The sequence below is a fragment of the Rattus norvegicus genome, chromosome 18, assembly GCF_021556685.1.
Source record: "Rattus norvegicus strain SHRSP/BbbUtx chromosome 18, alternate assembly SHRSP_T2T, whole genome shotgun sequence".
Taxonomy (NCBI): domain Eukaryota; kingdom Metazoa; phylum Chordata; class Mammalia; order Rodentia; family Muridae; genus Rattus; species Rattus norvegicus.
In genome coordinates this window covers 50,925,616-50,944,892 of record NC_141551.1, presented here as the reverse complement: position 1 = coordinate 50,944,892, position 19,277 = coordinate 50,925,616, and the positions used below count along the sequence as shown (strand labels likewise).

At 40.2% G+C, this 19,277-nt stretch overlaps 1 protein-coding gene and 1 long non-coding RNA gene across 6 annotated transcripts in view; one reads left to right on the top strand and one right to left on the bottom strand.

The window, feature by feature from the left end:
* The window catches only part of LOC147999799 (uncharacterized), a 63,438-nt gene that overhangs the window by 25,088 nt on the left and 19,073 nt on the right, over nt 1–19,277 (bottom strand). The window lies entirely within an intron of this gene.
* The window catches only part of LOC102546616 (uncharacterized), a 76,598-nt gene continuing 57,777 nt past the window's right edge, over nt 457–19,277 (top strand). The window contains exons 1-2 of one of the 2 annotated variants that reach the window (XR_015642972.1): nt 457–699; nt 5,555–6,214. This is a non-coding gene — a long non-coding RNA (uncharacterized LOC102546616). Of the gene's footprint in view, nt 700–5,554; nt 6,215–18,956; nt 19,171–19,277 lie in introns of those variants that run through there. The other variant, XR_015642969.1, reaches the window with a different exon arrangement.

Here is a 19,277-nt window from a genome sequence, read left to right as displayed (position 1 = left end):
GCCTGAATGGCAATAAGCAGGTGAAATAGGCTGGCCCTATTTAGCTGCACTCTGGTGATTTCTTTCTCTAATTCTATTGAAATAATAATCAGGGTTTGTTTCTGATTAATTAACTAACCTTTTGGTAAAAAGATTAGATAACGAAATTGCTGCCTATTCAGAGATAATGAGATTTTTATTACTCTGTCAAAAGGGGGAAAAAAAGTACATTATGTGTCACCAGCCGCTGTGTCAAGAGGGGGGTGAGGTGGAGATTTAAGTCTTTGTCAGATGTGGATATTCCTCACCAGAGGAAGGGTGCGATTCCATCTCCAGGAAATCCCTTGTCTCCTTGGAAGCCATTAAGGAGGGGTTTTAAAACAGCAAACAGAGTAATAAACACGGTTAGGCTGATGGCTTTGGGGGAGGGTGCTAATATGTTTTAAAATGTCTCCTAATAGAAGAGGACTGCTCTCTAGTGTGGGCAACTTGGTGTTGAGTGTGGGTGTGTTTATATGAGCGAGAGAGTGTGAAGAAGGCAGTGAAACCCCCTCATGCAAGGCTTTACAGTGACAGGGGCAGACAGCCTGCCCGGCCTCCGCTCTCCAGATCTGTCCTGGGTCTGCAGGGCATTGTCTTCCGGCAGGAGTGGTTCTTGGGCGATGGGAAGGGGAAATCACCGGAGCTCAGCCGGCTGGAGGTCACCTGTGACTGTCACAGGTAGGCAGCCTTAGGGAATGAATTATTCTAACTGGCCGAGGAACAGTAAGGAAGAGGCCCTTCTTCTGGATTCAATCCAAGCCACAGAGCTGGTCCATTTAACCTTCTCTCTCAGGAAGTCACAGCGGAGGGGAACAGGATGGAGGGAGTGAAGATGGGGGTGAGAAGTGGGGTGGGGGTGGGGACCTTTTGTTTTCCATCTCCTCTGTGGCTATGAGAAGGATATGAGGTGAAATATGATATTTCAACCATAGGCTCTTCCCTTGTCTATAAGAAGCTGCCAAACGATTCCAACAGGCTGTGTGAACCAGCCAGCCTTGTAAGGCACAAAGCACTGCGTATTTCCAAACAAAATCCCACAGTTCCAATACTGTTTTAATTACCACAACCTGAAGAGGAAACCCAGGGCAGGTCTCCTCCTGTAGTGCAGTAAAATAGAGGAGGGGAAGGAGGGCAGAGCGAGGGTTGGGACCCAGTGGAGCATTTTGCTTAAGTGTGTTTGTATCACTGTCTTCTCAAAGCCCATGAGCGCGCGCTCATGAAGAGACTTCACGTTCTAAAAATGGAAGTTGCTGTTCTGGATTTCATATGGTTCACGGACAAGTTGAAACAGATCAGGATGGAGGCGGGGGTGGGGGGTGGGGTGTTGGGGTTGGGGGCAGGGGTTGAGGGTTGAGAGAGCTGCCTCCCAAGTGAACATTCTGGAGCCCACTTTTTTGTCCTGGATATCCGGCTTTATTCTTCCTCCCTCCCACATCTATTGCCAGCTACCACGCTCCATTTCTGATAACAGCTGCTCAACAAAGAAAGAGAAATAAGACATTAGCAAGGAGAGGGGGGTGGGGAATTCTGAGACCTCCTTGCCAAGAGCTCTTACAGGAACCTGCTCTCCTTGGCTCACTCCCAACAGAATGGGGAGAACCGAAAGCCTTTGTCTTTAAGCTCCCGGTGAAATGCGGGGTTAATATTAGCAATTATTATTAAAATTAGCCAAATGTTATTAAATGATCTTTGTATAGAGGAATAAGTATAGTTTTCCCTTTGGCAGACAATGACATCCGCAGCTCCACGTTTTCATGAAATGACTATACTTAACAAAAACATGACTTCATTTTCCTGGCATTTCTTTGTGCCTAGGAGCAGCCCTGTAATTGTTCACTTCAATTACAACATTACTATTTTAAACCGAAACCCATTTTATCTGCATGCCAACGTTTTATTTGTTTTACCAACTATATCTATTTCCATTACTGCGAGGCTGATGGTTTGTCTCAAGAGGAAATCAAATCCATTAATTCAGAAATTTCAAGCCCGACTAGGTCTGCCTTAAGCAGCAGTTCTTATGCTAATAGCGAATATGCTGAGACTGAGAGGGACTGACATGGCCCTGTTTGCTATCATAACTTAAGCATTTATGTAAGAAGGCAAATCTAATAGTACTAGGAAACTGTAAGTGTTATTATATATAATTCACTTTCCTGAGATCTGGACAGGGCTCTGGTTTGTGGAGCCATGGTTTAAATCAGCCTGCCAGGAGATGTTAGCTCACCTGACTTGTCCTATTTAGCCAACATATTGCTTCACAACAGACACAGCTGGCATAAAAGTAGATTCGTGCACGTGCGCATGCGCATGGTGTGTGTGTGTGTGTGTGTGTGTGTGTGTGTGTGTGTGTGCATTTGTTCAACACCCACACACACACTTTCCCATCCCCCATCCTGCCGCCACCGCCCATTGAACTTCTGCCAGTGCAAGAATATAAAATTCATTCTGTATTCAGGAGATGTCTGAAACTTAACCCTGTAACAGCCCCAGTCTGAGACAAATCTGCTCCCTCTGTTTCATTTTTAATATACTCTGAGCCTGATCACATGATTTGTGTTCAATTAGATAGCTTGACTCAATAAAAATCTGGCTCTGACCTAGACAGAGGGAGGGAGGGAGGGAGGGAGGGAGGGAGGGAGGGAGGGAGAGACAGCTCTGACTCCTGTGCAGGCTCCAGCAGACACCGTGACCTGTTTATGTCGATGGCAGAGTGAGAGAGATTCTATCACAGAACCGTATCATCTGGAATCTAAAAAATACAGAAGGCATTGGAGGACCTGGCCCTCCTTTGTCACCACAGAGCTCTCCAGTGCTGTAAATCAGCTCTCCTTGGGAGCTCTCATGCACCAGCCCCCACTGATAAGCCCCGGAGAGGCAGGCAGGGCTTTTAGGAGTTGCTGAACCATGCAGTTGACCTGCTTAGGGTTTTGTTGTACACTATTAAATCCGGGATGGCCATTTTAGCATGATTCTGCTTTCCTTTTTCCTTGCCCTGGTTAAGCAACTCTACCTCCACCTCATTTTGGAGCTGATTTAAGAGAGAGAGAGAGAGAGAGAGAGAGAGAGAGAGAGAGAGAGAGAGAGAGAGAGAGAGAGAGAGAGAGAGAGAGAGAGAATGTCTGTTTAAACATACTACTTTCACACGTCAATTTAATGAGTGCCTGACGCTGATGCAGTTGATGGACTTAAGTAACTTGACACTAATTTTGCAGCTCAGAAAAGGTTTACTAACTGCACACACTGCCCAGTTTTGGTTGGCATGGGTACTAAGGTCCTTTTCTCCAAAAGCAAAGTCTAAATCTTCTGTAAACATGCAATATTTGGTTAACACGTTGTAAATGGGTCCCAGTTGCGCTGAGTAGCCTCCTTGAAATAATGTAAACAGCTATTCACTGAAAGGCTGGCTTCAAATTGTAAATGAATATATTTCAGCTGTGGCTTTGCTTTCAGACCTGCCCAGGGGTAGAAAGGTATAAATCTGTACAGTTGGGTTCTTTCTCTCTCCCTTTCTTTCTTTCTTTCTCCCTTTCTTTCTTTCTTTCTTTCTTTCTTTCTTTCTTTCTTTCTTTCTTTCTTTCTTTCTTTCTTTCTTCTTCTTCTTCCTTCCTTCCTTCCTTCCTTCCTTCCTTCCTTCCTTTCTTTCTTCCTTTCTTTCTTCTCCCTCTCTGTCCATTGCTAGCCAGCTAGAACTGTGCAGAGTATTTGAACAAGGTTTTCACTTTAGCAGCACAGTTAAGTTGCTGTTTTATATTTCCTGTGTTTGATGAGTGTTAACAAGAGCAAACCTTCCAGGGAACCCAAACCTAAGGCAGCAACTCTAATTGGGCTAGGTGTGTGAGGGGAAAACCCACCCGGTGAGTAATTCTCCTGTTTAGTGTTTGAAAGTTCACCCACATCACCATACGTCTTAAAGAAAGAGTAATTATACGGACTTGACACAAATTTAGAACCTTGCTCAACCAACCTGAATAAGTTGAAATATGATTCGCCCAGGTATTGGGATCTCGATCCATGGGTAGAATGGTTCCTCTTTGTCCTTTCAGCTTCTGCCATTACCAAACAGACCCACATTGTGACTGGCCACCTGGCATCTGATGTGTCTCAAAGAGATAATTTACAGAAGAAGCATTTAGTTCACTCAGTGGTCTCGTGCTGAGTGTAATGCGTAATTATCTTCTGCGTAGCACATGCCCAGAAGCTGGTGAAAGTTTGATGGTCTCAGCGAACTCTGTCTTTTTTATTTCCATAAACAACTTCTTTCAAAGTCTCTCCCCTTCCTGCAGTTTAATATTTCCATAATGTGCTTGTCTGATCTTGGAGACAGAAATAAAGTGACCTCAGGTGGTCTCCTGGGTGTGCCAGACGAAGAGTTGTGGTCTTACTGCCCTCATGAAATCCCCATGCATTGACTTGGGTACTGCTGAGTTCAGGTCAAGGGTAGGGTAACAAGAAGCTGTAGCTTCTGGCCTCAATTCATTCCTAATTTGGGGCCACTTTTAACTTCTGTGAGTCTTATCTGCGATGTGTCAGCATTTGGACAGCCTAATTATCACCCTTCCTTTGCAAACACAAGTTCCAGGATAGGGGTGTTAGGGAATTCTAGCGGGGCATTTGCAACCATGAATTCAAGAGAGATCTAGATTTGGCAGTCAAGACTTAGGGTAAGGACTTCACAGCTAACCTTATGAAGTTCTCCATCCCCACGTCAAATCTATAGTTGCTTGGCATTACAAATTCTGTAGTGATAATGCAGACTTCCTTCAGCATCCCTTGCTTTCATCCCACATGACAATACAACCACTGAGGAAGTCATACAAGCATATAGTTTAGACCCACGATTGTTTATAATTATACGATTTCCAATCTGTTTAATGCATTCTACTTTCTACTTAACAATTGACTCTTATACCTATGCACTATTTGATATTTTAAACTCAGTTTAGATGAAAATTAGGTCCATATCCATTTAAACTCATGACAATACAGGCAGAACTATTTTTCCCCTGAAATTTTAGATATTGAGGCAAGTTATCATTCATGATAAATTGGGATCCTAAGTCTTCCATACAGAAAGCCCATTTAAACATGATGATTATCTGCTTTGTGAGAAAAGCAATCTAGAGTTTATTTAGTTCCTTTGCGCTGCCAAATAGGTTTTTAAATAAGAAATAGGTGTTTTAAGGAGTTTTCTTTTCCCTACCTAAATATGTTTAATATTCTACATGTGGTTTCACACACCAAATGGAAATGCTTTTCAATTCTATATGTTTTAGTTAGGAAAAAAAAAGAGAGGAAAACCTCAGGAGCGGTGGGGGGGGGGTCAACTGTAAGCTGTAATTTGTAATAGGCCTGATGGCTTATTTTAATATTCAGGCTATTAGACCAAATTGAAATACTAGCAGAATCTCCGTATCAGAGTAAATATCAGCTTTCCCCTCTTCAAGCCCTGCATCCAGTACTTGGGAGGAAAACACATATCCACCGCCCACCGTTTCACCTTGTCTTGTCTGTCCACTTTTTACCTGTGCAGGCAACTCAACCATGATGACTTCCCGTTTCAACTCTCCATCTCATGATACAATGCCCAAGGATGCTCTGGCTAACGGAAGCAAGCTGTGCCCAGGCCAAATGTGAGAAGCATTGGCAGGGTCAGTCGAGATCTGATATCTGTGAAGCAGTCCTCTCTGTGATATCAGAAAGGATGGATTGGCACGTCTGGTCTTTGCTGTATGTAGGCCTGGCTATTTGATTAGAGCAGACCAAGTCATACTTGCATTTTGCTATAGAGTTCAGTCTTGTTTTATGTTTGTTACAACTAAATGATATCCTAAACGCCTGGGAGAAATCAGGTCTTTCATCAATGTAGTAATGAGCTGTAAATGTTCCAATGTTTTGTGTCTGCGTTGGTACCCTCCTATTGTTAACTGGCCAGTATGATCAAGATGACAGTACTATGAAGATCTTCGCAGCCAGATGGAATCCCCTTGCCTTTGTTTACATCCTCTATGTGTAGTACCTAAAGGGTCTTTAAATGGAACTTTCGAGAGCTTGGTTTATATGTTGCTGTACCATTGCTTAAACTCGAAATGATTCGAGAGTGAACGGTTTCCTTTTCTTGTTTTTCTAAGTGCCTAGCCTGAGTCTTACATTTAGAAAGGCTTCATTAAATGCTTATTGAACTAGTTAACTATGGCGGCCTCAGCAGCCCTTCTTTAAGGAAATAAAGAAATCAAATAACCATGTTAAGTTGTATATAGCTAATATAACTTACAAGTGTAGGAAGGTATTTCTCTTCACAGAATACTGTTGGTGAATTCATTTAGACCTAGGCAGATATGCGGAGGCAGAAATGTCATTTATGTCACAAAACAGGAGATTTTCTGACACCTTTTCGAGTTAAACCACTTGAGATGGAAGAGAAGTCCCCGCCATCTTTACTAAAGGTAGATTCTCTTCTCATACAATATAATCAGAATACAGTGTCCCCTCCCTCTATTCCTCCTGGTTCCTCCCCACCTCCTCTTCTATCTGGATCTCTTCCTTTTCTGTTTCTCATTAGAAAAAGTCAGGCTTCTAAGAGATAACAACAAAATTAACTATAATAAGATAAAACAAAAGCTATCATATCAAAGATGGACAAGCCAAGTGAACAGAAAAATAAAAGAGCCCTAAGAGCAAGCACAAGAATCAGAGACCCACTCCTTCAACACATTCCAGCATTCTGTAATAGTACTAAACTAAAAGTAATAGCATATATACGGGGCACTTGGTCCAGACCAGTGTAGGCCCTGTGATGGCTTCTTCAGTCTTTATGACTTCATATGAGCTTTGCTCGATTTTTTGGGGAGGGAGGGTTGTTGGGTTTTCATTTTGCTTTGTTTTGTTTGGTATTGTTGTTTTTCTTTCAAAGAGGACCCTTTTTCACCTGGTGTCCTTCATGTCCTTTGTCCCTCCTACTCTTTTGCTTGCAGAAGAGAAGATTTTTAAATATATAAAAATGAGTCTTTAAATTCAGGTGAACTCAGAGCTTCAAGGTGTCCATTGTCATGTACTTTTAGTGGGATGCCCCTCCAACCAGAAATTTGCCAAAGAAACTATAACAGTATCTTCTGTGTTCAGACTTATTGGTTTAGGGATGCCCTATGGATAGTCATTTAAATAGTTTAGTAACAGAAAGCAAGATTTCCAAAGCCATCGTCTGGTGACACAGTATTTCCCTCTCCTACAATATCTTTGAGTTGTAAGTATAATAAAGATAATTTGAAAAAGAAAATACATATGCTACTTTTCTAAATACAGTATGGCACCAAGCCATCTGGAAGCATCCCCCCAACCTCCCTGCAGAGGATGCCACAAACGCTGGATCTTGAAGGACAAAGGAATTTTGCCTGGAAAAGAAGCAAGACCACTTCAGGTGGGAGGAAAATGCATATTCCTGCATGGCTTTGGGTTTAAATTATGTCACCTTAAAAATACTTTTCCCACTATAATACAACTACTAATTATATTTCATAGGGACTTAAAATTTTAGGGAGATTCTTTACCTCTTCGCTCAAAAAAAGCATTTATTCTTTTAAAGTGAAAAATTGAAATTTGCAATCAAGCTTCTAATAACTGTACCAACTCAACCTCATTAATATTAACCTCAGAAAAGACTCATCTTGTTAATTTGTTCATGGAACCACAGAAGTTCGTGAAGTGGATGTAGATGGGAGAGCAACTAAGGACACCAGAGGAACTTAGACAAAGCAGCCACATGCTCTCACAGCATTGCCCCTGTTTGATGCTGTCTCCGTAGTCATAAATAGTATTTGTCCACGGGAGAAAGCCTCTATGAAATGAATCCTCATTCATTATTAGCTCATCATTTGTATTTGCTCATTCGTTATTATTCATTATTTTGGTTCGTACTTTTGTATAACAAATCCTAGTATCAAAAATGATGAATGTTTAAGGTAATTGATATGATGATAATCCTCATTTGATCATTATAAACACACAGGTATCAAAACAACACACTGTACCCCATGATATGTACAGTTTTTATGAGTCGATCAAAAATATTTAAAGTTGAATAAACTAGTTGTAACTCTTGTCTCACATCTTTGGGTCATATGATGTGAAGTCGTTTGGTTGGACTGTCCTGGCTGGAGAGAAGGTAGCTCTCATGAAGTGCACCAGATTTTAGCTGAGCTATTATAACCTTTTAGAGGCTAAACCAGTCTAGATCTGCTTCTGCGTCATTCAGACATGGCTATAGAGAGGGGTACTTCAGCTTTCTTGTTACTGGAGCTTCTCCATACAACTGCTTGTGTGTCCTGCTGGAGTGAATTAGTTTCTTCCAGACAAAATGACAGCAGACCAAACTGGGACCCAACTCATGATCCCATTCTGAGAATCCTTACTTCTATTGCGGGGAGTATTCTTTTTTTTTTTTTTTTTTTTTTTTTTACTTGAGTATTTCTTATATACATTTCGAGTGTGATTCCCTTTCCCGGTTTCCAGGAAAACATCCCCCTCCCCGCTCCCCTTTCTTATCGGTGTTCCCCTCGCCATCCTCCCCCCATTGCCGCCCTCCCCCCAACAATCTAGTTCACTGGGGGTTCAGTCTTAGCAGGACCCAGGGCTTCCCCTTCCACTGGTGCTCTTACTAGGATATTCATTGCTACCTATGAGGTCAGAGTCCAGGGTCAGTCCATGTATAGTCTTTAGGTAGTGGCTTAGTCCCTGGAAGCTCTGGTTGCTTGGCATTGTTGTACATATGGGGTCTTGACCCCTTCAAGCTCTTCCAGTTCTTTCTCTGATTCCTTCAATGGGGGTCCTATTTTCAGTTGAGTGGTTTGCTGCTGGCATTCGCCTCTGTGTTTGCTGTATTCTGGCTGTGTCTCTCAGGAGCGATCTACATCCGGCTCCTGTCGGCGTGCACTTTTTTGCTTCATCCATCTTGTCTAATTGGGTGGCTGTATATGTATGGGCCACATGTGGGGCAGGCTCTGAATGGGTGTTCCTTCAGTCTCTGTTTTAATCTTTGCCTCTCTATTCCCTGCCAAGGGTATTCTTGTTCCCCTTTTAAAGAAGGAGTGAAGCATTCACATTTTGATCATCCGTCTTGAGTTTCATTTGTTCTAGGTATCTAGGGTAATTCAAGCATTTGGGCTAATAGCCACTTATCAATGAATGCATACCATGTGTGTTTTTCTGTGATTGGGTTACCTCATACAGGATGATATTTTCCAGTTCCAACCATTGGCCTACGAATTTCATAAAGTCATTGTTTTTGATAGCTGAGTAATATTCCACTGTGTAGATGTACCACATTTTCTGTATCCATTCCTCTGTTGGAGGGCATCTGGGTTCTTTCCAGCTTCTGGCTATTATAAATAAGGCTGTGATGAACATAGTGGAGCACTTGTCTTTTTTATATGTTGGGGCATCTTTTGGGTATATGCCCAAGAGAGGTATAGCTGGATCCTCAGGCAGTTCAATGTCCAATTTTCTGAGGAACCTCCAGACTGATTTCCAGAATGGTTGTACCAGTCTGCAATCCCACCAACAATGGAGGAGTGTTCCTCTTTCTCCACATCCTCCCCAGCATCTGCTGTCACCTGAGTTTTTGATCTTAGCCATTCTCACTGGTGTGAGATGAAATCTCAGGGTTGTTTTGATTTGCATTTCCCTTATGACTAAAGATGTTGAACATTTCTTTAGGTGTTTCTCAGCCATTCGGCATTCCTCAGCTGTGAATTCTTTGTTTAGCTCTGAACCCCATTTTTAATAGGGTTATTTGTTTCCCTGCGGTCTAACTTCTTGAGTTCTTTGTATATTTTGGATATAAGGCCTCTATCTGTTGTAGGATTGGTAAAGATCTTTTCCCAATCTATTGGTTGCCGTTTTGTCCTAACCACAGTGTCCTTTGCCTTACAGAAGCTTTGCAGTTTTATGAGATCCCATTTGTCGATTCTTGATCTTAGAGCATAAGCCATTGGTGTTTTGTTCAGGAAATTTTTTCAGTGCCCATGTGTTCCAGATGCTTCCCTAGTTTTTCTTCTATTAGTTTGAGTGTGTCTGGTTTGATGTGGAGGTCCTTGATCCACTTGGACTTAAGCTTTGTACAGGGTGATAAGCATGGATCGATCTGCATTCTTCTACATGTTGACCTCCAGTTGAACCAGCACCATTTGCTGAAAATGCTATCTTTTTTCCATTGGATGGTTTTGGCTCCTTTGTCAAAAATCAAGTGACCATAGGTGTGTGGGTTCATTTCTGGGTCTTCAATTCTATTCCATTGGTCTATCTGTCTGTCTCTGTACCAATACCATGCAGTTTTTATCACTATTGCTCTGTAATACTGCTTGAGTTCAGGGATAGTGATTCCCCCTGAAGTCCTTTTATTGTTGAGGATAGTTTTAGCTATCCTGGGTTTTTTGTTATTCCAGATGAATTTGCAAATTGTTCTGTCTAACTCTTTGAAGATTTGGATTGGTATTTTGATGGGGATTGCATTGAATCCGTAGATCGCTTTTGCTAAAATGGCCATTTTTACTATATTAATCCTGCCAATCCATGAGCATAGGAGGTCTTTCCATCTTCTGAGGTCTTCTTCAATTTCTTTCTTCAGAGTCTTGAAGTTCTTATTGTACAGATCTTTTACTTGCTTGCTTAAAGTCACACCGAGGTACTTTATATTATTTGGGTCTATTTTGAAGGGTGTCGTTTCCCTAATTTCTTTCTCGGCTTGTTTCTCTTTTGTGTAGAGGAAGGCTACTGATTTATTTGAGTTAATTTTATACCCAGCCACTTTGCTGAAGTTGTTTATCAGCTTTAGTAGTTCTCTGGTGGAACCTTTGGGATCACTTAAATATACTATCATATCATCTGCAAATAGTGATATTTTGACTTCTTCTTTTCCGATCTGTATCCACTTGACCTCCTTTTGTTGTCTGATTGCTCTGGTTAGAACTTCAAGAACTATATTGAATAAGTAGGGAGAGAGTGGGCAGCCTTGTCTAGTCCCTGATTTTAGTGGGATTGCTTCAAGTTTCTCTCCATTTAGTTTAATGTTGGCAACTGGTTTGCTGTATATGGCTTTTACTATGTTTAGGTATGGGCCTTGAATTCCTATTCTTTCCAGGACTTTTATCATGAAGGGGTGTTGAATTTTGTCAAATGCTTTCTCAGCATCTAATGACATGGTCATGTGGTTTTGTTCTTTCAGTTTGTTTATATAATGGATCACGTTGATGGTTTTCCGCATATTAAACCATCCCTGCATGCCTGGGATGAAGCCTACTTGATCATGGTGGATGATTGTTTTGATGTGCTCTTGGATTCGGTTTGCCAGAATTTTATTGAGTATTTTTGCGTCGATATTCATAAGGGAAATTGGTCTGAAGTTCTCTTTCTTTGTTGGGTCTTTGTGTGGTTTAGGTATAAGAGTAATTGTGGCTTCATAGAAGGTATTCGGTAGTGATCCATCTGTTTCAATTTTGTGGAATAATTTGGATAATATTGTTATGAGGTCTTCTATGAAGGTTTGATAGAATTCTGCACTAAACCCGTCTAGACCTGGGCTCTTTTTGGTTGGGAGACCTTTAATGACTGCTTCTATTTCCTTAGGAGTTATGGGGTTGTTTAACTGGTTTATCTGTTCCTGATTTAACTTTGGTACCCGGTATCTGTCTAGGAAATTGTCCATTTCCTGCAGATTTTCAAGTTTTGTTGAATATAGGCTTTTATAGTAAGATCTGATGATTTTTTTTAATTTCCTCTGAATCTGTAATTATGTCTCCCTTTTCATTTCTGATTTTGTTAATTTGGACACACTCTCTGGGTCCTCTCGTTAGTCTGGCTAAGGGTTTATCTATCTTGTTGATTTTCTCAAAGAACCAACTTTTGGTTCTGTTGATTCTTTCTATGGTCCTTTTTGTTTCTACTTGGTTGATTTCAGCTCTGAGTTTGATTATTTCCTGCCTTCTACTCCTCCTGGGTGTATTTGCTTCTTTTTGTTCTAGAGCTTTTATGTGTGCTGTCAAGCTGGTGACATATGCTCTCTCCTGTTTCTTTCTGCAGGCACTCAGAGCTATGAGTTTTCCTCTTAGCACAGCTTTCATTGTGTCCCATAAGTTTGGGTATGTTGTACCTTCATTTTCATTAAATTCTAAAAAGTCTTTAATTTCTTTCTTTATTTCTTCCTTGACCAGGTTATCATTGAGTGGAGCATTGTTCAATTTCCATGTATATGTGGGCATTCTTCCCTTATTGTTATTGAAGACCAGTTTTAGGCCGTGGTGGTCTTCTAAGGGTGAATAACAGAAGGGAAAAATGACAAGCTACTGTCTTGCCAGCTGGTTACCACAGTGACTGAACCCTGAGGAAATCTCCACATGACGATATATTTTTGAAGAGCCGTCATCAGTTCACAGTGCTCATTAGTTGACATTGATAGCTCTTTTACTTCGGGGTCAAATCTCAAAATTTATGGAGCACATTTTAAAAGAGTATTGGGTTTTTGTTTTTGTTTTGTTGTTGTTGTTGTTGTTGTTGGTGGTGGTGGTGGTGGTATTGTGTGTGTGTGTGTGTGTATGTGTGTGTGTGTGTGTGTGTGTGTGTATACATCTTTCATTTTCCACTAAATAACCCTGGCAACATCTTTGAAATTTTTATTATCAGTCAGAGAGCCAGAGTCTAGTTTAAATATTCACTAGAAGTATGTCAATCATGGTACTTCCTCCCACACAGGGTATACCCTAAAGTCAACAATCAGTTCAGTTTTGTTATATGTTAACTTATGTTCTGAAATTCCAGGTAAGATTTCAAAATTTTCAAAATATCCATTGCAAAAGAAAACATCAAAATATGGAGCCAACTCAAAATCTTACCAAGGGAAAAATTTGTTTCTTTCCCCACCCCTCACTTACAGATTGCCCATGAGTCCTTGCTTTAGAGCACATGACAAAGAGTCTTAGTTCCTCATGGAAAACAGAACATTTGCATTCTGCAAAATGGTACGTCAATCTATGGAGTTTAACTGAGCTATCTGGAGTCATGTGTAACAGCTTAGACCCCCTATCAGCAGGACAACTCTTCCCATAGCAGAAAATAGCTAATTTCTGCCTTCTTTAATGAGTAAACAATCATAGAAATTGACATCATGTGGCATTCCTACCATAGTTCCCCAAGCCATGTCTCTATTATTGAATTTCAAGTCTTCACCATTCATTAATAAGAGTTTAATTCAAAAATACATCTTTCTTTATCGGTCTAAATTAGCAAAGTTGTATTAAATGCAAAAAAAATAAAGATAAAAAATACATACTTGCTCCATTTCTCAGAGACTATGAATTTAACCTTACAAAAAACATGAAGCTTAACTGTCACAACCTCTTTTACCTCCACTTCTATTTTGCCACAGAAGGACCTGGGAGCGCACTGTAAAACCTATCTGCTCCTGTCTTCTGTCTGCCTAACAGGTATTCTTTGGGTTTACATGGAGTCAGTAAGAAGATTACCTTGTCCCATGAGTCCCATTTTCCCAGTTTGCCTAAAGCTTTCCTGCTGTTAATTAGGTGGAAGAAGAGATTCAGTGTTAACTCTTTCAGGGGTAGCTGTTGCTTTCCTCTCATTAAGTACACAGTAGCAATAAAGATGTAATAATGCCTTCATTACTGGGGTTGCTCCTCCTGAAAGATGCCCCTCCTCCCTCCAGAGCACCAGAGAGAATTCATAGAGCGAATTCTCCAGCACAAAGATCCTGGGGAGGACTATAATTCCATTGCCAGTTTGTTCAATATTATTATTCTCAGAGCTCCTGGTCTCTTCTTCAAGTTTCCCGAATGGTGGGAATGTCTATCTGGTGATAACACTCTTTCCATCTGTCTCTGTGTTCTTTTGAACTGTCACCACATGGAAAGATTTTTCTCTTTCTCTATATTTCTCCATAGTCAAGATGGTTAATTCAGCCTTTTGGGTGAGCTTTAACAATGCCAAAAGCTTGTCCTGACATTGCACAAGTGACAGCAATTGCTGCCTTTTTAAAAGTGCACCATTGTATAAAAGTCTTGAAGGCATATTAAAAAGTGACATCCATTTGTAGTAATACAAACAGTGTCTTGAACTTTCAACGTCAGTGACACATGCAGAGACCAGAAGAAGGTAAATATGCTTCTTTGTTAGATGTAATTTTGCAGCATTCATTTTCTCCTAGAATCACTTCTAAAGAAAGGGTTTGAACCCTTCAAGCAAGAAGAGAAAAAATGTCAAAGAAAAGGAAATTTTCACTTCCCTCAGATGCCAATATTCTGACTTTCAAATATAAACAATAAACTTAAAGTAAGGTATGCTGTTTCCCAAACTTAGCAAGCCATACTACTTTGGCCAGTGGAGAGCTAGACTGCAAGAACATTGACAGATTATAATTTTGGAACGTCAGCCTTGTAGGATGTATATAAACAAAATGGAATTCTCATTTCTACCTGTCTGTCATATTTGTAATTAAAATTAATTCGCAAAGAAGATAGATTTTATTTTAATACTTTGCTGAGTAACATAAAATCTTTGTAAAAGAGTACAAGAATTAATGTATAAAAGTCAGTAGTGTGTGTGTATGCACAAGATGTGGGAAGTATACATGATGTGTGTATGTGCATAGAGAAGACTAAGGTCATTTTTAAATGTTTTCATCATGTGCTGTCTACCATTTCTTTGTGTGATAGAAGTCTCTGACTGCCCTATATGTTTCTGATTAGGCCAGGATGACTGACCAGTGAGTCACAAGAACTTGCCAGTCTCTGCTTCACCAGCACTGTTTTTGTTCATCTGGGTGTGTGTGTGTGTGTGTGTGTGTGTGTGTGTGTGTCTGTGTGTGTGTGTGTGTGTGTTTGTGAGAGAGAGACAGAGACAGAGAGAGAGACAGAGATGAAAAGACAGAGACAAAGACCCAGAGAGATATGAATATGATCATATATATTCAACAATGTATGTGTGAAGGTGAGAGGACAGCCTCAGTTACCATTCTCTTTTGCCTTGTTTAGGACAGGGCCCCACTGTTGTTTGACACCACACATGCCAGGCTAGCTGGCTAACAGTCTTCTCAGAAGATTATTGTCTCCTTCTGATCATTGAGATAACAGATGTCAGACAAACTCAAGCCCTCACGCTTGTGTGGACACTGAGTTATCTTCTCACCAACAATATCTGGATTTTTTCCCCCTCTATGGAGTCTTAGAATCAAACTCAGGTCCTTGAGTTGGCATGACAAAGCCCTTTATTGGCCAAGTTTTCTTCCCAGCTGCCCAAATCAATAGCTTTTCTATGTATGAATAATGAAGTTGTTGAGAAATAAGTAGAGGGAAATTCTATTCGCAATAGCTTTAAAGGAGGGAAAGTAGCCAGGAATAAACTCAATCAAAAAGGTGGAAGTCTTCTAAAATGAAAACTTCAATACACTCAAAGAATTAGAAAAGGCATTAGGACATAGAAAGGTCTACCATGCTCAAAAATAGACATAATTAATATTTTAGAATGTTTATATTACCAAAAGCAACATATTCAATGTAATATCAATGGAAATTCAAATGGCATTATTTATATAACTACATAAAATGATCCCAAATTTAATATGAAAAAGTCCTGAACAAACAAAGCAATCCTTATACCAAGAACAATGCTGGGGAGGGATTTCACAATGCTTCATCTCAAACTGTGTTACAGGGGTCCTAAAACAAAGATTGCATGGACCTAGTTCAAACCAGGTATATAGACCATTAGAATAGAATAAAAGACACAGAAATAAACCCACACAAATATAGCCATCTTGATTTTGAGAAAACTGTGTCTTTAAAAACAAGATATTTATTATATCAAATAATATTGGGGAAACTGAACTGCAAACTGCAATGTGTAAGAAAATAAAACTCATCCCACCAGACAACACACTCAGAATGTGTAGAAGATGTTAATGTAAGAACCAAAACTCTGAAATTCAAGTATGTCATACACAAGGGTTTTCTAAACAGGATTTCCATTGCTCAGAAAATCATAAGAATGGACAAATGGAATTACATGAAAGGAAGAAGATTCTGCATATCAAAGAAAATAGTCATCAAAGTGAGCAGACATCTTAGAAAGTGGGAAAACAATCTTTGCCAGTTATGCATCAGACAAGGGATTAATCTCCAGGACATATTAAAAAAAAGTACTGCAAAAAGTTAAATACTAAGCAAGGTCATACTCCAGTAAATGAGCTGATAAACCAATCAGACCATTCTCAAAAGAAGAAATACAAATGGCCAATAAATATTTTTAAAAGTATATAATATCCTTTGTGATTCCCTCTCACTCTAGTTGGAATGCTACTGTCAAGAAAACAGATGCAGATAAGGAGTTAGGGATAAGAATGTAAAGTTGTGCTGTCATCATGGACATCAGTAGAGGGGTTTCTCAAAACAAGCAAAAGGTCATATGTGCAGTCACTGCTATAAAGCTAAAGCCATAAAGGGTTATCTTTTGCCTATGTATAGTAGCCCTCGACATATAAAAAAAGCCCTATGTGTAATAGCCCTAGAAGCCTGGATGAGTAAGAAGTATGATTGTCTCTTCTTGAGAATTTCAATAAAAACTTATTATTTCTATGACTGATTTCCCATGTGCTGAAACAGTGGTGGAGGTCCACACTCATAGTTCTAGAATCATTGTCAGCAAGCTATTGGTCCCAAAGAAAATGCAACGAGAGACCCCTGTATCTTGAAGTGGCAAGCAAAGAACCTAGTTGAAGTATAGTGGAAGAATTCAAAACTTCAAGCAACTCTTTCTATTGTCATTCTCTGCTCTCATCTCAAGTCACTGTTCATTTGTAGTCTATAAGCCCAGTTTCCTTTCGCCTGTGGTCATAGAACCATTACATTTCCACTGGGTTTTACTGTCTCTCCCCACCATTTCCCCAGCATTAAAACCAAACTAGGTGCCTTACATGCTCCAGATAGTCCACTTCTTGCCTGAGATGACGATGGGTACCTGATAGAATCCAGATAGCCATTCGTCAAGAATCTCAATGCAGCCTACTGAGATCCAACCAGCTCAAGGGGGTCTGTTGAGCTCAGTTCTCCAGAGTGTTTTGTTTATTTATAGAAACTACATGTTGTGGTGGAACTCCTGATTAAAATTAGGAAATCCCATCCAAGAATCACCTTATTTCAAAAGTAGTATTTCAAAAGTACTTATTTCAAAAGTACTAGCACTGGAGGATTTCCAGCAGAAAAGACTTTTGCCAACAGTGATGTGCAACCATGTGCTCATGGGCAAGAAGTTTCAATTGTGTCTGTTTCCTCATTAAGTGCATTAAGTGATGCACTTTATTGATCATTTTGTTGTTGTTGTTCTCTTCTGTGGTTTACATGTTACAATAAGAGGACTAGATATGACGGTTCTGCTGTGTCTCCAATGAGAATGAGAAACATCTCTTCACCAGTCTACATTCAATGGTTATGTAACTGTATGAAGGCCCTTTAAGTGCATTCACAGCTATGTCCAATTCCACTTTTGGCATAGCCCCAAATTTGGTCCCAAAGGTTGGCCAGGAAAGCCTCTCTCACTTAGCTAATAGATAAGTCATTCCAAACTTCAACAAATTTGCCCTGGGCTCCAAGTAGGGGCCCCCTCACCATGCAAAGTAGCCTCTATTCAAAACAAAGTCCATAGGCCTCTCATTCCGCTCTCCCCATCTACCTCCCAGTCCTCACACCAACCCCTTTTGTCAAATAGTTCTTTCTGGAGCATCACTGACACCTGTTGTGCCACAGAATTTCTCATTTGTTATCTGTTCTCTTCCTGTGCTTTCGAACCATGCCACCCCTCGGGGGAAGAATATTGTCAATATCAGCAATAATTTTATCCCACACATCCCAATGGTCCAAAATCTGCTTTCATCTTATCGCGGCAACATTTTACAGTGTTTTTCCTCTACTGTTTAGGGGGCAGATGTAAATTTAGAAGTGATCAGATTTAAGAGCAGTGATTTTAGCTGTGCTGTGTCCTGCTGTGCTTTCTATTGCTGTGATAAACACTATGACCAAAACCAACTAAGGTAAGAAAGGGTTTAGTCCACCTTTAAGGTTACCGTCTATCATTGAGAGAAGACAAGGCAGGGACCTGGAGATAGAAACTGGAGCAAAGACCATGGGGTAATGGCACTTACTAGCTTGCCTTCTATGGTGTGCTCAGCTTGCTTCTTATATGTCCTAGTCCACCTGCCCAGGCATGGGACTGCCTCAGTGAGCTAGACCTTCTCACATCAATCATTAATGAAAAACAAAACAACAACAACAACAACAACAACAACAACAACATCCCACAGACATAGCTACAGGCTGATGTGATGGAAGCAACGCCTCAAATGAGATTCTGTCTTCCAGGTGACTCTATGACTTATGTACTCATACACATATACTTATTTTTATCCCATAACTATTTTTGCATTGAATTGATTAAAAGAAAACTACATATTCTACACCTACAGAAAGCTAAGGGTTTAAACAGAATGCTGAACCATAGGATGTGGAAATCATGGTGTCCCTGAAATGTTACTCACCACATCTTGGATAGACACAAAAAGAGTATAGAACAGTACTTGCCATGTAAAAAAGCATCATGTTAATTAGTTTACAATAATTTGCATATATAACCAAGGCTCAAAGTTTCTACCAAGTAATGAGTCTACTTTTGGCAGGAGCAAATGAGAATTTTAACTGGTTCAAGTTCCAAAGTCAAGTTAATTGAGCCGCAACTTGAACTTGGCAAGCTTCAAATGCTACTTGGTTGTTCTGTGATATTAGGTTCCTTTAACAGCATTATGAAGCTGAAGTTTTGTGTTCTTTGAAGGGGCCTATAAATAGCCATGCTGTTGGTTTCACATCTTTAAACATGAATTATTCACTTAGAATGAGTTCTGCACCTGCCGCTGGTCTACAATCAAAATGTATTTTCATCTTGATATATCTTCATTCATCACCAAATCTCCCAAGTTCCCAACTCTAAAGATGGTGTGGACTTTGTTGCATCTCTTTGGAGACCCTTGAGACTGCTCTCATATTTCTAAAGACCCAAACCAACTAGAGATGTTCTTCTCAGGACCAGTTCCTCCTGACTGCACAGGTGAGTTTACATGGAGACTCTCAGCTGAGCTGTAGCCTTTCAAACTCCAAAGTTGCTATGAATGTTTTCTTCTTTACTATCATTATCCAGGAGTCACTCTGAAATAA